Source organism: Lissotriton vulgaris, chromosome 4_1 (assembly GCF_964263255.1).
Source record: "Lissotriton vulgaris chromosome 4_1, aLisVul1.2, whole genome shotgun sequence".
Lineage (NCBI taxonomy): Eukaryota > Metazoa > Chordata > Amphibia > Caudata > Salamandridae > Lissotriton > Lissotriton vulgaris.
The window spans coordinates 1,840,691,264-1,840,710,281 of record NC_141691.1 but is presented as its reverse complement, the minus strand read 5'-3'; the positions used below and the strand labels follow the sequence as shown (position 1 = coordinate 1,840,710,281).

The 19,018-nt window shown below is 44.4% G+C and overlaps 1 pseudogene; it reads left to right on the top strand.

The window, feature by feature from the left end:
- Positions 1-13,099: 13,099 nt before the first annotated feature.
- LOC147724609 (uncharacterized) lies at positions 13,100-14,612 on the top strand (annotated as a pseudogene).
- The last annotated feature ends 4,406 nt before the right edge of the window (positions 14,613-19,018 follow it).

Below are 19,018 nucleotides of genomic sequence, written 5' to 3'. Positions count from 1 at the left end.
GTGTTCGGCGGCCGCACTCGGGGAAACAGCCAACGCAGCGGCTCCAATTACGCCCCGCAAGTCACCGCGATGCTCCCCTTCAGCACCGGGGCTCACGTGGGCTCTCCGCCGTTTTTATCAGGATGATCGAGGGGAAGAGGCACGGAGCTCTGGGCTCACGCCGCCATCACCCTCGGCGTCCAAGCCACGCCCCCTTGGTGGCCAGGTCTTGATGAAGATGTTAGGCTTTGGGTGGAAAGTTATTGTGTATGTAGAGAGAGCGGAAAGCGATTGAAAGTTGGTTCGAAAAGCATGGTTTCTATTTCTGGTAATAGTGGTGGTTCACCTTGGGAAAAAGTTTGTCTTGATTTTATTGGACCTTTGGATTTTATTCCTGGTGATAAACGTTTTGCCATGGTGATAGTAGATCTTTTCTCCAGTGGCTTGAAGTGGAATTTTTACGGAATATTACCACCACTACAGTTATTGAGAGCTTATGATATATTTTTAAGAAAGAAGGTTTTCCACACACTTTGGTCTCAGACAACAGAACATAATTAACTTCTCATGTTATGATTAGCTTCCTCGTGAATAATGGCATAAGGCATATGTGTACTTCATTGTACAACCCTCAGGGAAATGATATGGTTGAACGTATGAATAGGGTTGTCAAGGGTGCTATTCAAATGGCTATACAAGGATGGCAGAATGTTCAGAAGTGTGTGCAAGACATGGTGTGGGCTCACAATACCACAGTGCATAGTGTCACTGATGAGATACCTTTTACAAGGATGAGAGGGAGGTCACCTAAAACTAAATTGACACCTCATTGGATGTATGAAAGCGGCACAAGGACTGTTAAAACAGAACGATTTGGTAACATTGAAGTTGGAGATTTAATCAAGGTTAAGTGGGGAAGGAGAAAGCATAGCCCAAATAAGTGGAGAAGTGTGGCTCACTGGTTAGAGCGGCAGACTCTGAAGCAGAGATCAGGCCCAGGACCAGGGTTCAAGTCCCGACGCAGCAGGGTCTTGGGCTCAATGTCCGCGGACTCGATAATTCTCACCTCGGCGCCTACTCTAATCATGGGTCCCAAACTGCAACTCTGGGCAATAGCTTGCTTAATCTCCACAACGGCCCCTACAACACTGGGATGCCTGGCTTCACTTTGGGGGTGCCCAGGAGGGGCATCTCACAGGGAGAGCCAGGAAGGGTTCCAAAGTGTTATACAGCGCCGGGACGCCCCGCTGGGGCAGCTCTGCGCTTTACAAAATACACTACATTTACAACCCGAGCTGCGTAGCCAGGTTGGAGACAGCAGGCACAGGCTCCTAGTCTCACTTGGACCGCAAATTCAAGGCGCTCAAGCAAATCACGAGTCTGGTCTCATGCATAAGAGACGTGTCAGGATTGGCCGCAGAAGAGTCTGGGAGCCTGTGCCTGACTGGAGAAGAACAGCGCGATGCGGCTAGCTGCAGGTAAGCGATTAATATATTTTTTTGTATTGGTATTTTATTTATGGTCCATCGTTCCCTTGATCCCTTCCCCTGCCCCACCACTCTTCAACAACACCAGCTGCTACTGAGTGTAACCTCGTTTTCAAAATTGACAAGGGACGCCGCATTCAGTGAGAATAGCGTCAGTATTTGTGAATATGAATTCAATCTTCCTTCCAAGGCTATACAAGGGCTTCCTCCTGGATACCTGCATGTTAGGTAGGTTTCTGCTAAAACTAATTACTTGTTGTCAACTGACCTTCTCACATTGAGATATATATATGCGAGGGACGAAACGCGTCATGGCTGCTGGTGCATCGCGAAAGGAATACCAATAAATCTTTGCAGCTAATTGAGCCTTGGTGGTCCGTGCTGTTTCTTTCGCAAAATGAGTAAAGTGTGGGGAGAGTTTCTTGTTATATATATCTATATATATATATATATATATATCAAAACCAAGAGAGTCCCCAAAGGAAAGGTCACACGGGAAGGGTTTCCGCACATCATCACCAGCAGTTGCCAGCACGACAGCCAGCGCAGCGTACATATTGCAGAATGCCAAACGTTTCAAGCCGTAGCCCTTGATCACCGGCCTGCAATTGACACAAAGAGGCATCCATTAAACAAGGAACTTTATTTGTTGATAACAGTCCCGCCCCTGTGGGCGTGAGCAGGCATGGCATCATGGTAAATGTAGTCCATCTGCTAAGGACCTAACGTTCCAAATATAACCCAGTGGCTTGGGTGCCTCATAGTGTCACAATGTTAGTCCAAGTGGGTGAGCGCTTGCGTGGTAACTGCAGTGACGACGCTGCAAGGCAGATCCGGAGCACGGGCAACCACCTATGCTCCCTGGGCGTGAGGAGCCTCACCCGCAGAGGTATTGGCAGTGGGAAGCCTGGCATACACTGCTGTTCACCCTACAGGGATTTATATTGATGGAGTGGCAGGAGGCAAGCCACTTGGGGAGAGAACTTTTAGTCCAATTGCTGCAGGATTATGGACTACATTAACCAGCATGCCTGCGACGCCCACTGGGGCAGGACTTTACATTTTTGAATAAATAGCAGTTCTTCTATCTCGCTTCCTGCCTCTTCAATTGCCAGTGATCAAGAGCGTCCTGCTCGAAACGCGTATGGCTGCATGAAACGCGTGATGCCTGACAACCATACTGCCGCCTGCGGAGTGGTGTGTGTCCTGACGTGTGTGGCTCCTCATCTTGGGCAACCTTGTGTTCATAATATATATATATATATATATATATATATATATATATATATATATATATATATATATATTCACTGAAAAAACCATAGGTTATAGACCATATATAGTTAGGGATTAGCATTTACAAAACCTTATTTTACTCGCACAAAACCATTGAAATTCCATATATAGTTAGTTGCACTAACTATATATCGCGCACCCGCAATCCATTGCTAATGATGTCACATATTACATCATTCATGACATGGTCAGTGACATCACTGATGACATCACTGATGACATCTCAAATGACATCACTGATGACATCACTGACATCTCATTTGACATTACTGATCACATCACTGATGATATCATTTATGTGATAATACAATGAACATCTTCAGACTCTAATATAACCTTAGATACAATCAGTATAAACAGACACTCACAGACTGTCACTTATCCATGGAGTTACTCACACACCTACTCAGTCATGCAAAAGATTAATCACACCTCCATTTCCTCAACTATACAGTTATACACACCTTACTTATTCAAACATATACTAACACATATTTACTCTCTTATACAATCCCTGATACAAGTTCACAATGATCGATACAGCCACTCTCTCATTCACTAGCTCTTATGTTCAGTTATTTATATATGTCAACTCTCACATGGACTGTGTTTTACATATGTACTTACTTTGACATGTAGCACTGAGATATCCATTCACTCACCAATACACTCATGCAGTCAGTCGACCGCCCATACAGCTGTTTCCACATGCACTTTTGAACCCATACATTTAGTTAATCAACTGCTCACACATCTATGCACAGAGTCATACACCTCCCAGCCACCCACACACATACTCAGTCTCCCATACAAATACTTGGGCAACCATTCAATAACCCATATAGTTACTCATATAGCTACTGATTTAAACATGCAGCAGTTTACAGAACAACATATATAATGATTGCCAAATTAAGACAGTTTAGTCACTAACCCATGCACTCAGTGAGACACATTTAATCACTCACTCATACAGTCAGTCATGCACCTACTAAATCCTTCATCCAGACACTTATACATCCACTCATTCTTCAATATGTAAGACATATTTTAACTTTACAGAAACATACAGTCACTGGGTGTTGTCATCAGTGATGTCATCAGTGAAGTCATTTGAGATGTCATCAGTGATGTCATCAGTGATGTCATTTGAGATGTCATCAGTGATGTCATCAGTGATGTCACTGACCATGTCATGAATGATGTAATATGTGACATCATTAGCAATGGATTGCGGGTGCGCGATATATAGTTAGTGCAACTAACTATATATGGAATTTCAATGGTTTTGTGCGAGTAAAATAAGGTTTTGTAAATGCTAATCCCTAACTATATATGGTCTATAACCTATGGTTTTTTCAGTGAATTTTCAAGGTTTTGTAAATGCAAATTCCTAACTATATATGGTCTATAACCTATGGTTTTTTCAGTGAATTTCATTGGTTTTTTAAAAGCTAATATCTATAGCTGTAAAATATATTCTTTATTACGTGACGTATCACGTCGCCCGTGAGACGCCTCATGATGCATCGCATAACCGTGACGTATCGTCTCTGCAGCGCAAACCAAACCCGTAACGTAAGCGCGCCAGAGCACGCTTAAAGATATATATATATTTTTTTACCTTAATTAGACAAAATCCACACGTGCACATATCACAAACGTTCCAAAACACAATATGTCGGACTCCCATTACGCTGCCAGTTAGCTGGCCGGTTAACGTACCGGAAAGCACCTCTACCGCGAAAAATCGCAATATTTTTTTCTTTTGCCCCGCGGGCAACTTTAATAGCCCCCTCATCAATCCTAGGGGTTCACCTTACCCCTTTCCTTCATTTACACCTTTTTTTTTTCCACCTCTTGTCTCTCGATCTCCAGACTGTTTACAATGTTAACAGCCAATCAGCTACTCCTCAGACTCCCGTTACGCTGCCGGTTAGCTGCCCGGTTAGCTGCCCGGTTAGCTGCCCGGTTCGCGTACCGGGACGCGTCTCTACGGCGAAAAAATCTGAATTTTTTAAAAAAAAAATTTTTGCCCCGCGTGGCTCTATAATATCCCCCTCATCAATCCTAGGGGGTCAGAAGGGGTCTACCTTGCCCCCTTTCCTTCATTTCCCCCTTTGTTTTGGCCTCCTCTTGTCTCTCGATCCTACCGAGAGACAAGATGGCGGCCGCTCCGGACTGTTTACAATGTTGACAGCCAATCAGCTACTCCTCAGACTCCCGTTACGCTGCCGGTTAGCTGCCCGGTTAGCTGCCCGGTTCGCGTACCGGGACGCGTCTCTACGGCGAAAAAATCGGAATTTTTTTAAAAAAATTTTTTTGCCCCGCGTGGCTCTATAATATCCCCCTCATCAATCCTAGGGGGTCAGAAGGGGTCTACCTTGCCCCCTTTCCTTTATTTCCCCCTTTGTTTTGGCCTCCTCTTGTCTCTCGATCCTACCGAGAGACAAGATGGCGGCCGCTCCGGACTGTTTAGAATGTTGACAGACACCAGAGAGCCAATCAGCTTCGCATCGCAAAGTTCCGATACGCGAAAAGTACGCGAACCGGAGCGCTGCCCGGAGCGCTGTTACAGATATATATCTTGTTTAAAACGTTAATTTCTCAAAATTCACTGAAGCACATATATTGAGACCTAGCAAAGGCACATCGGGCCAACAGTCCCTACAATTTTGCCAAGTTTCGTGCAAATCCATTCAGCCGTTCGGGCTAAAAGTGAGTCCAACCGCCCTATGGAAAAATGAATGGGAAAAACGTGTTTTGGGACCCCCCTTTTTTCTCGGCCCCCCCTTGAAGAACCCCCCCCAAATTTTCAGGGGCTGCTCAGAAACAAAATGTGCCATTTTCCTGAAAATTTCAGCCAATTCCGTCCACAAACGCCAAAGTTATTAGACATAGAATTTTCAGAAATCCCATAGGGAAAAAATCCTAACTATATATACCTACTGGCTATCGCCAGTAGGTAATATATATATATATATATATATATATATATATATATATATATATATATATATATATATATATATATATATATATATATATATATATATATATATATATATATAGATCTATATATAATATATATAGATCTATATATAATATATATAGATCTATACATATATATATATATATATATATATATATATATATATATATATATATATATATATATATATATATTTATTACCTATTGGCAGTCACTAGTATAAGGTTTTAGTTAAAACCTAGTTTCCATAGGAAAAGCGTTTTTTGATTTGCCAATAACTTTGGGGCTGTATTTTAGAGTAGGTGTTTCAAAGGTTATATTAGGGTGTGAGAAGGTGCATCAGATTATCATGTGGATGATGTCATCAGTGATGTCTCTGACCATGTCATGAATGATGTAATATTTGACATCATCCACAGTGCATTGCGTGGGCCCGAGTTATAGTTAGCTGAACTAACTATAACGGCTGAATTTCTCTGGTTTTGTATGAGTGAAATGTCTAACTAACTATAACATCACTAAAACCTGTTGTTTTTTTCAGTGAATTTCTAAGGTTCTTTAAATGCTAATTTCTAACTATAATGTCCCTGAAACCTGTTTTTTTTCAGTGAATATATATTCCCAGTAAGAAAAAGATGAGGGGACGCGGCAGGGCTTCACGGGATTCTTCTATTGGTGTACGGCATGACGCGTTTCGGCGGTAGCCTCATCAGATGCCTCAGTTGTTGTACTCCCAAGAATGTCTTCTCTTGTTTTATTCATTATGCCCCTCCTCTGAAGTAGTGAGGGGCTCACCTGCACCGCATTTCGTACCTGAGCGCTCCTCCCAGTTCATGGTTAAAGACTGCATGCTCCAGCATGCAGTTGGTTCTCAGCATGGAGGAGTTCTCACCACACAGCCAGAGTGTTTTCTATTCTCAATTGAAAGGCTGAGTTGGAGGGCGGTCGGCTTGGGATGGTAAAACTGTGTTGAGTGATTGTTGATTCCTGCCCCTGCGGTTCCAGCCTCGCAGTTCCTCCGTTGGCTCGGCTTGGAGACACAGTTAAAGTAACGTGTTCTCTACGTGTGTGTCACGGACTGTCAGCTGGCAGCAACGCTTTCACTTCCGTCGGGTGCGGGGTGGTCTGGGTTACGCCAATGAACCCTAAACACTACTGGAAGACCACTTAAGGAAGGCTCCCCTCTGCGTGTCATTGGTCTCACGCTAATATGTCCAAGGCTTCCTTTCCCAGTAAGAAAAAGATGAGGGGACGCGGCAGGGCTTCACAGGATTCTTCTATTGGTGTACGGCATGACGCGTTTCGGCGGTAGCCTCATCAGATGCCTCCGTTGTTGTACTCCCAAGAATGTCTTCTCTTGTTTTATTCATTATGCCCCTCCTCTGAAGTAGTGAGGGGCTCACCTGCACCGCATCTCGTACCTGAGCGCTCCTCCCAGTTCATGGTTAAAGACTGCATGCTCCAGCATGCAGTTGGTTCTCAGCATGGAGGAGTGCTCACCACACAGCCAGAGTGTTTTCTATTCTCAATTGAGAGGCTGAGTTGGAGGGCGGTCGGCTTGGGATGATAAAACTGTGTCGAGTGATTGTTGATTCCTGCCCCTGCGCTTCCAGCCTCGCAGTTCCTCCGTTGGCTCGGCTTATATATATATATGTATATATCAAAATGTGAATGTTTTTACAAGCACAGCTGCTGCTGAACATATTTACAGTAAGCACCAGTAAGTTGAAATTATAATTGCATTTGATAGTTTAGCTTTGCTGCCTGCTATTTTGCATTAAACGCTATTTAGACTTGGGCTTCCCTACGCATTGTGATTAATTTTTAACACTCACTAATGATAGGTGGTTGCTATACCACTCTTCTTAGTGTCAGGTTTCACAGGAATCGAGACCAGAAAAGGGTTAATTGATGTGCTCACCAACAGTTTATCATGCACCCACACACAGCAATAGGTTGCCCTGTCATTGATGCTACGCGGCCATTGTAACCAGGCACAAAACTATCTAATCAGGTATCTGCCAGGAAGCAGGACATGACAATCTATGTGCCTGGGAACCATGTCCATTCCATGAAGATTTTCCTGCCAAAAAGCCAGATGCGTAATCACATGGGCAGGTAGATGATGAACGTTTTACATAGCTCGGGCAGATGTGAGCACAAATTAAGGAGCGGATTTTACTTACTAACAATAAAGTTTGGAATCTTTCTAGTAGTCTCTGTAATGTTTTCACCTTTGCTTGCATTTGTATTACAATCATTTCTCATCCATAGTGTCTTCAATAAATTAAAGTTTAATAAACTCCGACTAATATTACCTATAGAATGTGTTTACTGCTTTGGGAAGGTTCTGGCAATTGGATAAGCTCTTCATAAACCCTGCATGTTCTCTGGAAGATCTGTTGTCCTCCAAATGTCTCCATACAAATTTGTATAACCCACAAGTCGAGGTGTGAGTTAACTCTCTGCTTTCTCTTTCCCTGCAGGGGGATGGCTATAATTAAAACTCAGTAGTCTGGAGCAGTCTAACCAGGTCTACCCAGGAGAGAGGGTGGGTAAGCAACAGTAAAAACCACTATGGGACTAGACACGTTCTGTGTGGCTGAAAATCAAATTGAAATCAGGACTGATTTCAATTTGATTTTCAGCCACACAGAAAGTGTTGTAGCTAAGGTATCGGCAAGGTAGTGTACGACCCTTCCATTCTTTGTGGGTTGTTCTATTCTGTTTATCCGTGGCTGCCTTTATGCGTGAATGCTCCTATTAAAGCTCTTAATGAACTTCTTCTGTGTCGGACCTTTACTACATTTTTGACGACGAGCGGGATCTGGCAGGAGCATCCACCTTTCAAGCATTGCTGAATCAATCATTCGTGAGCCTACATTGAAGCAGATCATTTTAAAGAACAGACTAATAAGTCTGCTTCCTCCGGACTGCTGCCGCTTTCTCTTTCATTGTGTGGCATTGCGGTAATCCTTTGATTCTGTAACTGGAGTAAAAGCTCATGTTTTTGTCAGTTTCAGATACTTTTTTGCCTATCTACAGCACGCCCAAGATCCACCCTGCCACTTAAGCTATTCTTTGTGAATCCACAAAGTGTTTCCTGGATATTAATTTTAGCTCGCTTTGGAGGCTGTCATTTGAAGTTTTTTTTTGTGAAAGTTCAAAGGTTTTCTAGACTGTTCGGTCTGTTTTATTTTACACGTTGTGTTTTGAAGTGGATTGCTTATTTCAACATGGCAAGTTCAAGTTGTGGTAACCCTCCACCACTGTTTTTCAAAGGTCCCAACCAAGCCAGCATGAATTGGGACAAATGGCTTTGTCATTTTAACAACTATTTACTGGCTATAAATGGCGCTACATTTTCTACGCAAAGGAAAACAGCTTTATTCCTTAATCTTATGGGTAATGATGCTGAGGATATTTTTGAGCACTTACCTGCTTCAGCACCCCCACACAGAGTAGAAGCTGGGGATTATGATTGTTTTTCTGAAGCCCTTGATAGACTAAGCAAAAGATTTGAGGAGGAGCTACACATAGTCTTATAGAGATTTACCTTCTACACTCTCATCAATTGATTGAAGAATCTGAAGATGCATATGTCTCTCATTGAGAGTTTTGGCTGCTGACTGTGCGTTTGGCGCTGAGGCTGATAACTATATCAGGGATTAGCTTATAATTCGTTGTTCTTTCAAGAAGATATAAGAGCAGTTCTTTCGTCAACGCAATCCTTCTCTCCAAGAGACTATTGACATTGCCAAGAGTGTAGAACGTTCTATTAGTTCTTTTAAAATGATTAACATTGATTCCACTATTGATGGTGTAGCAGCACTCTCTGTTAAAGATAGTAACAAAACTAATTTTTAAAGAACTACATTTGCTAAGCCAACTACTAGATATAAAAATTATTTTTCGAAAATGGGTTGTAATCATTATGGATCTAAAACTCATTCAGCTTATTTGAAATGTTGTCCTGCCAAGAATAGAGAATGTTATTCTTGTGGTAAAATGGGTCATTTTGGAAATGTATGCTTAAACAAAGGTAAAAGAGTTTCCGTTATCCAAGAAAATGTCAATGAAGAATGATGCACACAAAAAGTTATGTTATGCATTAGAGACTGTCATAGCTTTTCTGAGCAGAAGAATGTTTGCATGGTTGATTCTCAAGATTCAGTTTCTGTTGAACTTACTAATGATTTATCTTCTGATTTGAGTTGGTTGGAAGCAAATCAATTGATATCTGGTGTTTCCTTGGAAGGCATTGATGGGGAACATCATGCTCCACCTATGTGTGAAATTAGTATTGATGATAAAACTTTACAAGTCATGGCTGACTCAGGTTCTCCATACACTATTATTTCTGATTTATTTTTTAAGAAGAATTGGAATAAAAATAATTTGGAACCATCTGACATTAAAGTTTATTGGTTTGGTGGAAAAGAAATTGCCATAAGCGGTTATTTTGTGTCTGAGATTAAATTCAGACGTAAAGTTATTTTAGGAAAACTATATGTAGCTGTTGATGGTTTACAGGTCTTAGGTTGGAGACAATAATGAAAGTTTAACATTACTCTTTGCCCAAATTCAAAAGTACAAGCTTATTTTGCTGAAGCTCTGGACGTTGTTCAAAGTGTTTTGGAGAAAGATAACAGACTAGAATCTATCCTTGATAAGCATAAAAATCTCTTTCAGAAAGAATTATGTCAGGTTAAAGGATTCTCACACCATATTCAACTTAAAAAGAATGCTGTTCCTGTGAAACATAAATTGAGATACGTTCCTCTGTCTATTCGTTCTGAATGATCCCAAATGCTTAAAAATATGTGTGCTGAAGGAATTATCGAACCTGTGAACTCATCAAAATGGGTTTCTACCATTGTTTTAGTTAAAAAAAAATGGGGAACTTCGTCTTTGCTCAGATCTTGGGTCTGTTAACAAACTAATCCTAATTGATTGTCATCCTCTGCCCCGTATTCAGGATTTGTTATCTAAATTGGATGGTGCGAAGGTCTTTTCCACCATAGACCTTAAATCGGCTTATCATCAAGTCACACTTTCTCCCCAGTCAAAACATATAGTTACCTTTATTACACGTGATGAAGCATTTAGGTGTGTCATAATGCCGTTTGGATAAGGCATCTGCTGCTTCGATCTTTTAAAAATTGATGTTCTGTCTTTTTGGGAGTATCGAAGGGGTGGTAGCTTTCCAAGATGACATTCTTGTTTTTTCCAAAAACAATCATCGACATGCTTCCTTACTAAGTAGAGTTTTGTCTATTTTGGAGGACAAAGGTATGACTGTACGCTTAGATAAGTGTAAACTTTTTACAAATGAAGTTGAGTACTTAGGACGTATCATATTTAGTTCTGGTATTGCTCCTAAAGAAGATTTACTTAACTCCATCCGTGACATGTATGTTCCCAAATGTAAAGAACAACTCAAATCGTTTTTAGGCTTGTGAGAGTTTTATGCAGTATTTGTGCAAATGTTTTCTGACATTGTTTTACCTTTAAGATTATTGTTAAAAAAAGGTGTCAAATCTGAGTGGCTGGAAGTGCATGATTCTGCTTTCAATAAATTTAAAAATTCGATCATTGTGTCCAAACCATTATTTGCTTTTTCACAAGATGGAACTAATGTCATTACTGTTTATGCCAGTTCCACAGGGCTCGGTGCAGTGTTTAGTCAAATCAAGGATGGTGTTGAACGCACTATTGCTTTTGCTTCCAGACCTTTAACTACTGGAGAATCAATCAATCAATCAGAGTGCTAGTAAAGCGCGCTACTTACCCGTGAGGGTCTCAAGGAGCTGAGGGGGGGGTGCTGCTACTGTTCGAAGAGTCAGGTGTTGGGGAGTGTTCTGAAGGCGACTAGGTCTTGGGTCTGCCGTATGTGGGTAGGGAGGGTGTTTCAGGTCTTGGCGGCAAGGTAGGAGAAGGATCTGCCACCGGAGGTCATAAGTTGGATCCGGGGGACAGCGACGAGGGCGAGGCTGGCGGAGCGGAGCTGGCGGGTGGGGGTGTGAAAGCTGAGTCTGCTGTTCAGGTAGGCTGGTCCGGCATTGTGGAGTGCTTTGTGGGCGTGGGTGAGGAGCTTGGAGATGATCCTCTTGTCGACGGGGAGCCAGTGTAAGTCTCTCAGGTGGCGGGTGATGTGGCTGCGGCAGGGGACGTTGACGATCAGTCGGGCGAAGGCGTTTTGGATGCGTTGTAGTCGTCTTAGGTGTTTGGCTGGGATTCCTGCATAGAGTGCGTTGCCGTAGTCCAGTCTGCTGCTGATGAGGGCCTGTGTCACCATTCTTCTTTTTTCAGTCGGGATTCACTTGTAGATCCTGCGGTGCATGCATAGGGTGTTGCAGCAGGAGGAGGAGTCGGAGTTGACCTGTCTATTTATTTATTTATTTACGAAGTTTTGTATAGCGCTGTGAGGACACGGACTCTGTCGATGCCCACTCGGGGCACTTTTCCCCTCATTGCTCTCCTATTCTGTGTTCACAGAACGCTCAGAATGAATACTACCCCTTTAATTCCTGTGCCTGGGCCGGTCAGCTGGTAGGATCACGTGGTTGCGAGTTGCTGAAAAAGGAAGACGCCGAGGATGACCGGCGTTCATTTGGACCTACTGATCAGGAGCAGACGCTGGTGACAAATTTCAAGGTTCCCCCCTGGATCAACGCGTCGGAGGAAAGTCTTCCCTGGAGCAACGGGTCGGAGGATCCGGAACCAGCTGCTGCTGAGGAGTCGTCACTGTGGGACCGAAGACCGGACGAACACGAAGAAGGGCAGCCAGACCCTAGCTGGCATCGCCACGGCCCAGGAGAAGGGTCGTGGCTTAACAAGGTACGGGGTAGACTTGCGTTATCACTGGGAGGGACTTGGGGTTCGGGGAAGGCTGGGAGCGGCACGACTGAGAAAGCGTAAAACCCACTGTGCTATTGCGCTGCTCACTGGTGATGGTGGTGATTTCCCTACACTTTCCCCGGCAACCTGCGACATAGGAAGGAAGGAGAAACCCCTTCCTGATATTTCTTTGTTTTCTTTTTCTTCCCTTCAACCCGGTGCAATGAGAGCGAGTCCAGAAGGGAGGCGGTACAAGAGAGTAGGAAGCTGTTCTTCCCCGAACTCCATAAAGGAAGAGGACTACCACTCCCATAATCCCCGGGAAAAGACTTTGTGAGAACTTTCTAATTACGTTTTCTGTGAAGGAACAGCCCCGTTCTAAATCACTTCTTCTGTTATAAGCCTCAATAAATAGCCATCTGACAAAAAGAGCATATCTACTCCTGGCCTACTTCTCGCCCACTCCACAAGTGGTGTCAGAAGTGGGATCATAGTTCGCCTCACAATGGAGAATTTAATACAGCAGCTAATCCGTGGGCAAGAGAAGCTGGAATGGGCAGTGGAAAAGCAGATGACTTCTGCTCAAGCAGACCGGGAACTCATGAGAGACAGTCTAGCTAACCATGCCGATCAAATGCAAAAAGTAGCAGACGACAGACGGGAGTTAACCACACAGCTACAAATAAGGGCAGGAACTGGGCCAAACATATCTCTTCAGAAGTATGCGCCAGGGGAAGACCCCGATGCCTTCCTTCTTAATTTCGAAAGGGCGGCAAGGGCATCTGGGTGGCCTGAAGCGAAGTGGCCTTTCTTCTTAGCCCCGCTTCTTACTGGAGAAGCACAAGCTGCCTACCAAGTAGCTAACCCCAATGGAAATACTTCATATACAGAAATAAAAGACTTAATATTAGATCACATGGGCTTAGATGCAGAGGCATATAGAGTATGGTTCAGGAAGGAACGCGGCACCACAACAGATAATCCAAAAACTTTGTACTTCAAACTAAAGGCAGCTGCAGACAAATGGCTAAGACCCCATTCCCAAACCAAGGATGAGATTATGGATATGATTTATTTAGAACAATTCTTAGAGGCCCTACCATACCCCATTCAAAGTTGGTTGAAACAACACAAGCACCTGAGTCCCGAACAGGCTGTAGAAATGGCTACTACATTTTATAGGGCACAACCCAGGGCCTTACCTTGGGACTCTGAAAAATCTACAAAACCAATGAGTGGTCCGGTGAAACCTGAAAAGAAACAGTTGAAACCTTTGCTAGATGTAGTCAAGCCAAGAACTCCCCGTTTAGAACCGCCTCCCCTACGCAATCCCCAGTGCTTTGAATGCGGAGAATGGGGTCATATAGCACGTAACTGTCCCAGGAAGAAACCACCCGAAGAGCCGATGGATATCGGATGTATACCCCACTCCATCCTATACTCTGCAGAACTCGGACCCAGTTTCCACGTAAGTGTTCATGTCAAGGGGGTGCAGGTGAGGGCCTTGCTAGACTCTGGGTGCAAACAGTCAGTCATTCTCCAGTCCATTGTAGCACCACTTCCTGAGGAGGTGGAAGACTCTGTACCAATTAGGTGTGTCCACGGAGATGTGAAGGTTTATCCCATTATCAAAATCCCTGTCACTCTTCCCCAAGGTCAGACGATAAATATCAAGTTAGGGGTTGTACCTAGCCTACCTGAACAGATGATAATAGGGCAAGACAATCCCTCATTTCTTAGCATGCTAAGAAACAAACTACAGAACGATCCTTCCACAAACAGAGCTCGTCCTACTCTTCTAACCCAAGCTCCATGGGTCAGTGACCGAAGCACAGAAAAATGACCCAACATTACAATCAGCATGGACTCAAGCTCAACAACCATCCAATACCTACCCTTCTTTTCAAATAAAACATGAGTTGTTATATCGCATAGGGAAACAGGGGGATACTCCCCAGTTGTTAGTGCCCCAAGCATTTCGAGAACAGGTACTTTTTTTGCCCATTCGCATCTGCTAGCAGGGCACAGGAGGGCCCAAAAGACAATGCAAATGCTGTTGCAACATTTTATTGGCCTGGCATATTTTCCCAAGTCACTCAATTCTGCCAAGAATGCGAGGTCTGCCAAAAAAAGAATCCTTATAAGCCACCAGCAGTCCCGTTACAATCACTGCCGGTTGTGGGTAATCCATTTGAGAGAATCGGTATGGATCTCATTGGTCCATTACCTCGTACTAAGAAGGGCCACCTCTATGCTTTAGTTGTGGTTGACTATGTAACAAGGTATCCAGAAGCCTTTCCCCTACGCTCTCCAACAACCCGAAACATTTCCGAGAAACTTTTGGAGCTCTTTTCACGGGTTGGTTTCCTTCGGGAAATATTGACTGATCAAGGCACTCCCTTTGTCTCTAAGTTGATGGGACAAATTTGTACATCTCTAGACATCTCCCACATCAAAACATCGGTATACCATCCTCAGACGGATGGCCTCTGTGAGCGTTACAACGCCACTTTGAAATTGACCTTGAAGAAACTCCTAAGGGCAAAGAATGGGATCAGCTACTTCCTCTAGCTTTGTATGTAATACGGAGCCAGGTGCAAGCCAGCTTAGGATGCTCCCCATTTCAACTCCTGTATGGGAGGGAGCCCAGAAGCCTTTTGGAGATTACGAAAGAAGTGTGGGAACAGGAGAAAGAAGAAGATACCAAAACTTTTCTTGAGTATACTCAGAACCTCTACTCCCGGCTCCACAAACTGAGGGAATTCGCTGATTCCAATTTAGAAAAAGCTCAAAGACAACAACAAACCCTATACGACAAGGGAAAGAAGTGGCGTCACCTCAATGTAGGAGATTGGGTGCTAGTCCTATTACTATCCAACCTTGGGAAACCCCGGTCAGGGTGGCAGGGCCCATACAAAGTCACAGAGAAAGTGGGTTTAACTTCATATAAGATACAGATCAAACCTAGAAAGACCCAATTATATCATATAAACCTGTTGAAAAAATGGCTAGGGCCCCCTCCTCAAAACGTACAACACGTAGGTACCTTGCCACAGGGTGAAACCACCTTGGAGGAGTTAGTAGTCAATCCAGATTTAACTGAAGAACAAGGAATAACCCTTCAGGATAACCTGAACCCCTTCTCCCATCTTTTTTCTTAACCTACCTGGAAAAACAAGATTGGCTGAGCATACCATAGACACACAGGTTGGAAAAATAGTAAAACAGAAGCCGTATCGCATTCCAGCTGCGAGAAGGCAAGCCATTGAGGAAGAGGTTAAGAACATGCTAGACGTAGGGGTAATACAGCCCTTCAAAAGCGACTGGCCCTCTCCTATCGTCCTAGTACCAAAACCGGATGGGTCAGTTCGCTTTTGCATTGACTTCCGCACAGTCAACTCTATTTCAAAGTGTGACTCATATCCCATCCCAAGAGTTGACGAGTTAATAGATAAATTAGGGGAGGCCCAATACATCACAACCCTTGACCTCACAAAAGGCTATTGGCAGGTACCCCTCAAACCAGAAGATCAGGAAAAGACTGCCTTTATTACACCAACGGGTCTGTATGAGTTTACTGTCTTACCCTTTTGGTTGCATGGGGCACCTGCCACATTCCAACGCCTTATGAACAAGGTGTTACAAGAGCATCAGGAGTACTCCTCCTCATACCTCGATGACATCGTCATATTCAGCCCAGACTGGGAAACCCATTTACAGCATTGTACCCAGGTTCTTGGGTCCCTGCAAGCGGCAGGATTACATATAAATGCAAAGAAATCCAGAGCCGGCTTCAGGAAGGTAAAATATCTTGGGTTCCTTCCGGGAAATGGTGTTATCGAACCACATTTAGAGAAGGTGAAAGCTATATCAGAGGTCCCATTTCCATCCACCAAGAAAGAGGTCAGGGCTTTCCTGGGGCTCCTGGGATATTATAGACGGTTCATTCCACAATATTCTGAACTGGCTGCTCCCCTGACTGAGCTATTACAAAAAAATGCTAAAGGTAAAGACTTCCAACACCCCAGCGAGGCTGCCACAACAGCATTCCGGAATCTTAAAAAGGCCATAACTTCTGCCCCCATTTTGAGATCTCCTGATTTCTCGAAGCCCTTCCTATTTCACACAGACGCTTCCGAACATGGGTTGGGGGCGGTGTTGTCCCAATTGGCATCAGATGGCATTGAACATCCCATCCTTTTCATCAGCAGAAAACTCTTTCCTCTGGAGCAGAAATATCCTGTCATAGAGAAGGAGTGCTTAGCCATTAAGTGGGCTGTGGAGAAATTACGGTACTATCTGGAGGGTACCCATTTCATTCTTTACACTGACCATGCTCCCTTACAGTGGATGAGCCGCAACAAGGGCAACAATCCACGTGTCTTGAGATGGTTCCTGTCCCTCCAACCTTTTTCCTTTGAGGTGGTTCATAGGAAGGGAATTGACAATGGGAATGCTGACTTTCTTTCCCGTCTACCTTTGTTCCCCGAACGTGAACAAACTGGGGTTGGGGTTTGTGAGAACACGAACTCTGTCGATGCCCACTCGGGGCACTTTTCCCCTCATTGCTCTCCTATTCTGTGTTCGCAGAACGCTCGGATTGAATACTGCCCCTTTAATTCCTGTGCCTGGGCCGGTCAGCTGGTAGGATCACGTGGTTGCGAGTTTCTGAAAAAGGAAGACGCCGAGGATGACCGGCGTTCGTTTGGACCTACCGATCAGGAGCAGCCGCTGGTGACAACTTTCGAGGTTCCCCCCTGGAGCAACGCGTCAGAGGAAACTCTTCCCTGGAGCAACGCGTCGGAGGATCCGGAACCAGTTGCTGCTGAGGAGTCGTCACTGTGGGACCGAAGACCGGACGGACGCGAAGAAGGGCAGCCAGACCCTAGCTGGCATCGCGCTGAAGCCCGCCACGGCCCAGGAGAAGGGTCGTGGCTTAACAAGGTACGGGGTAGACTCGCGTTATCACTGGGAGAGACTCGGGGTTCGGGGAAGGCTGGGAGCGGCACGACTGAGAAAGCGTAAAACCCGCTGTGCTATCGCGCTGCTCACTGGTGATGGTGGTGATTTCCCTACACTTTCCCCGGCAACCCGCGACATAGGAAGGAAGGAGAAACCCCTTCCTGATATTTCTTTGTTTTCTTTTTCTTCCCTTCAACCCGGTGCAACGAGAGCGAGTCCAGAAGGGAGGCGGTACCAGAGAGTAGGAAGCTGTTCTTCCCCGAACTCCATAAAGGAAGAGGACTACCACTCCCATAATCCCCGGGAAAAGACTTAGTGAGAACTTTCTAATTGCGTTTTCTGTGAAGGAACAGCCCCGTTCTAAATCACTTCTTCTGTTATAAGCCGCAATAAATAGCCATCTGACAAAAAGAGCATATCTAGTCCTGGTCTACTTTTCGCCCACTCCACAAGCGCTAACCTGTACGGAGGGTATCGGAACGCTTCACAACAGTTACAGAACAGAACAAACGAGAGCAGAAACATAATACAAAAAAGCGAGCAAAAGAGCGCAGAACATGTTGCAATAGAGAGAGACAATCCGGAAGAGAGTCATAGTAATGAAGATGTTGCAGAGTTCTGTTACAAGGAATTGTAAGCCCCCAGCCGAGAGAGGATCAGTGTAATTTTCAGCACTCCGGCTGATCCTATCTAAACGATAATGTTCGATCGAGGAAAAGGATTTTGAGCTGACTTTTGAATTTAACAAAGGAGGGCATAGTTCTGATGTGGGGGGGATAGAGTTCCATATTTTGGGCGCATTTCCAGCGAAGGATCTGGCTGCGTTTTTTGTTTTTGTGGTTTAAGCAGGATAAGAAATAAGGTATTAGAGCTTCTGAGGTTCCTGTTCTGACCTGCTTTTTTGAGTTTGGGCGCCAGATATTCGGGTTTGCCTGAGTGGAGGGCTTTGTGGGTGAAGCAGGCGGTTCTGAAGTTCGCCCGCATTTCTATTAGTAGCCAATTGAGTTCTTTGAGTGCAGGAGAGATATGATCAAATTTCTTTATTCCAGCGACCATTCTGGCAGCCGCATTGAGCGTTGTTTTCAGCGGGGCAAGGTGTGTTTTTGCTATTCCCGACAGGACTGCGTTTCCATAGTCCAGTCTTGACAGCACCAATACTTGTTTAAGATCTTTGGTTGGAATGATTTTATTTTATTTAGTAGCTTCAGGTTAAGGAAGGCGCTCTTAGCCGAAATCTTGATGTGTTTGGTCATGTCCAGTTTTGAGTCTAGCGTAATGCCTAATGGTGCGTGGTTGGTTTCTTGAAGATGAAATGGATGCAGCAGTGGTCGGTCCAGTGGAGATCAGTGGTATGGTCGAAGGTGACGTGGGAGCCTGTGGAGAAGACGGGGTCCAGCGTGTGGCTGGTGGTGTGGGTGGATGCGATGACGAGTTGTCTGAGGCAGAGGTTAGCGAGGTTGTC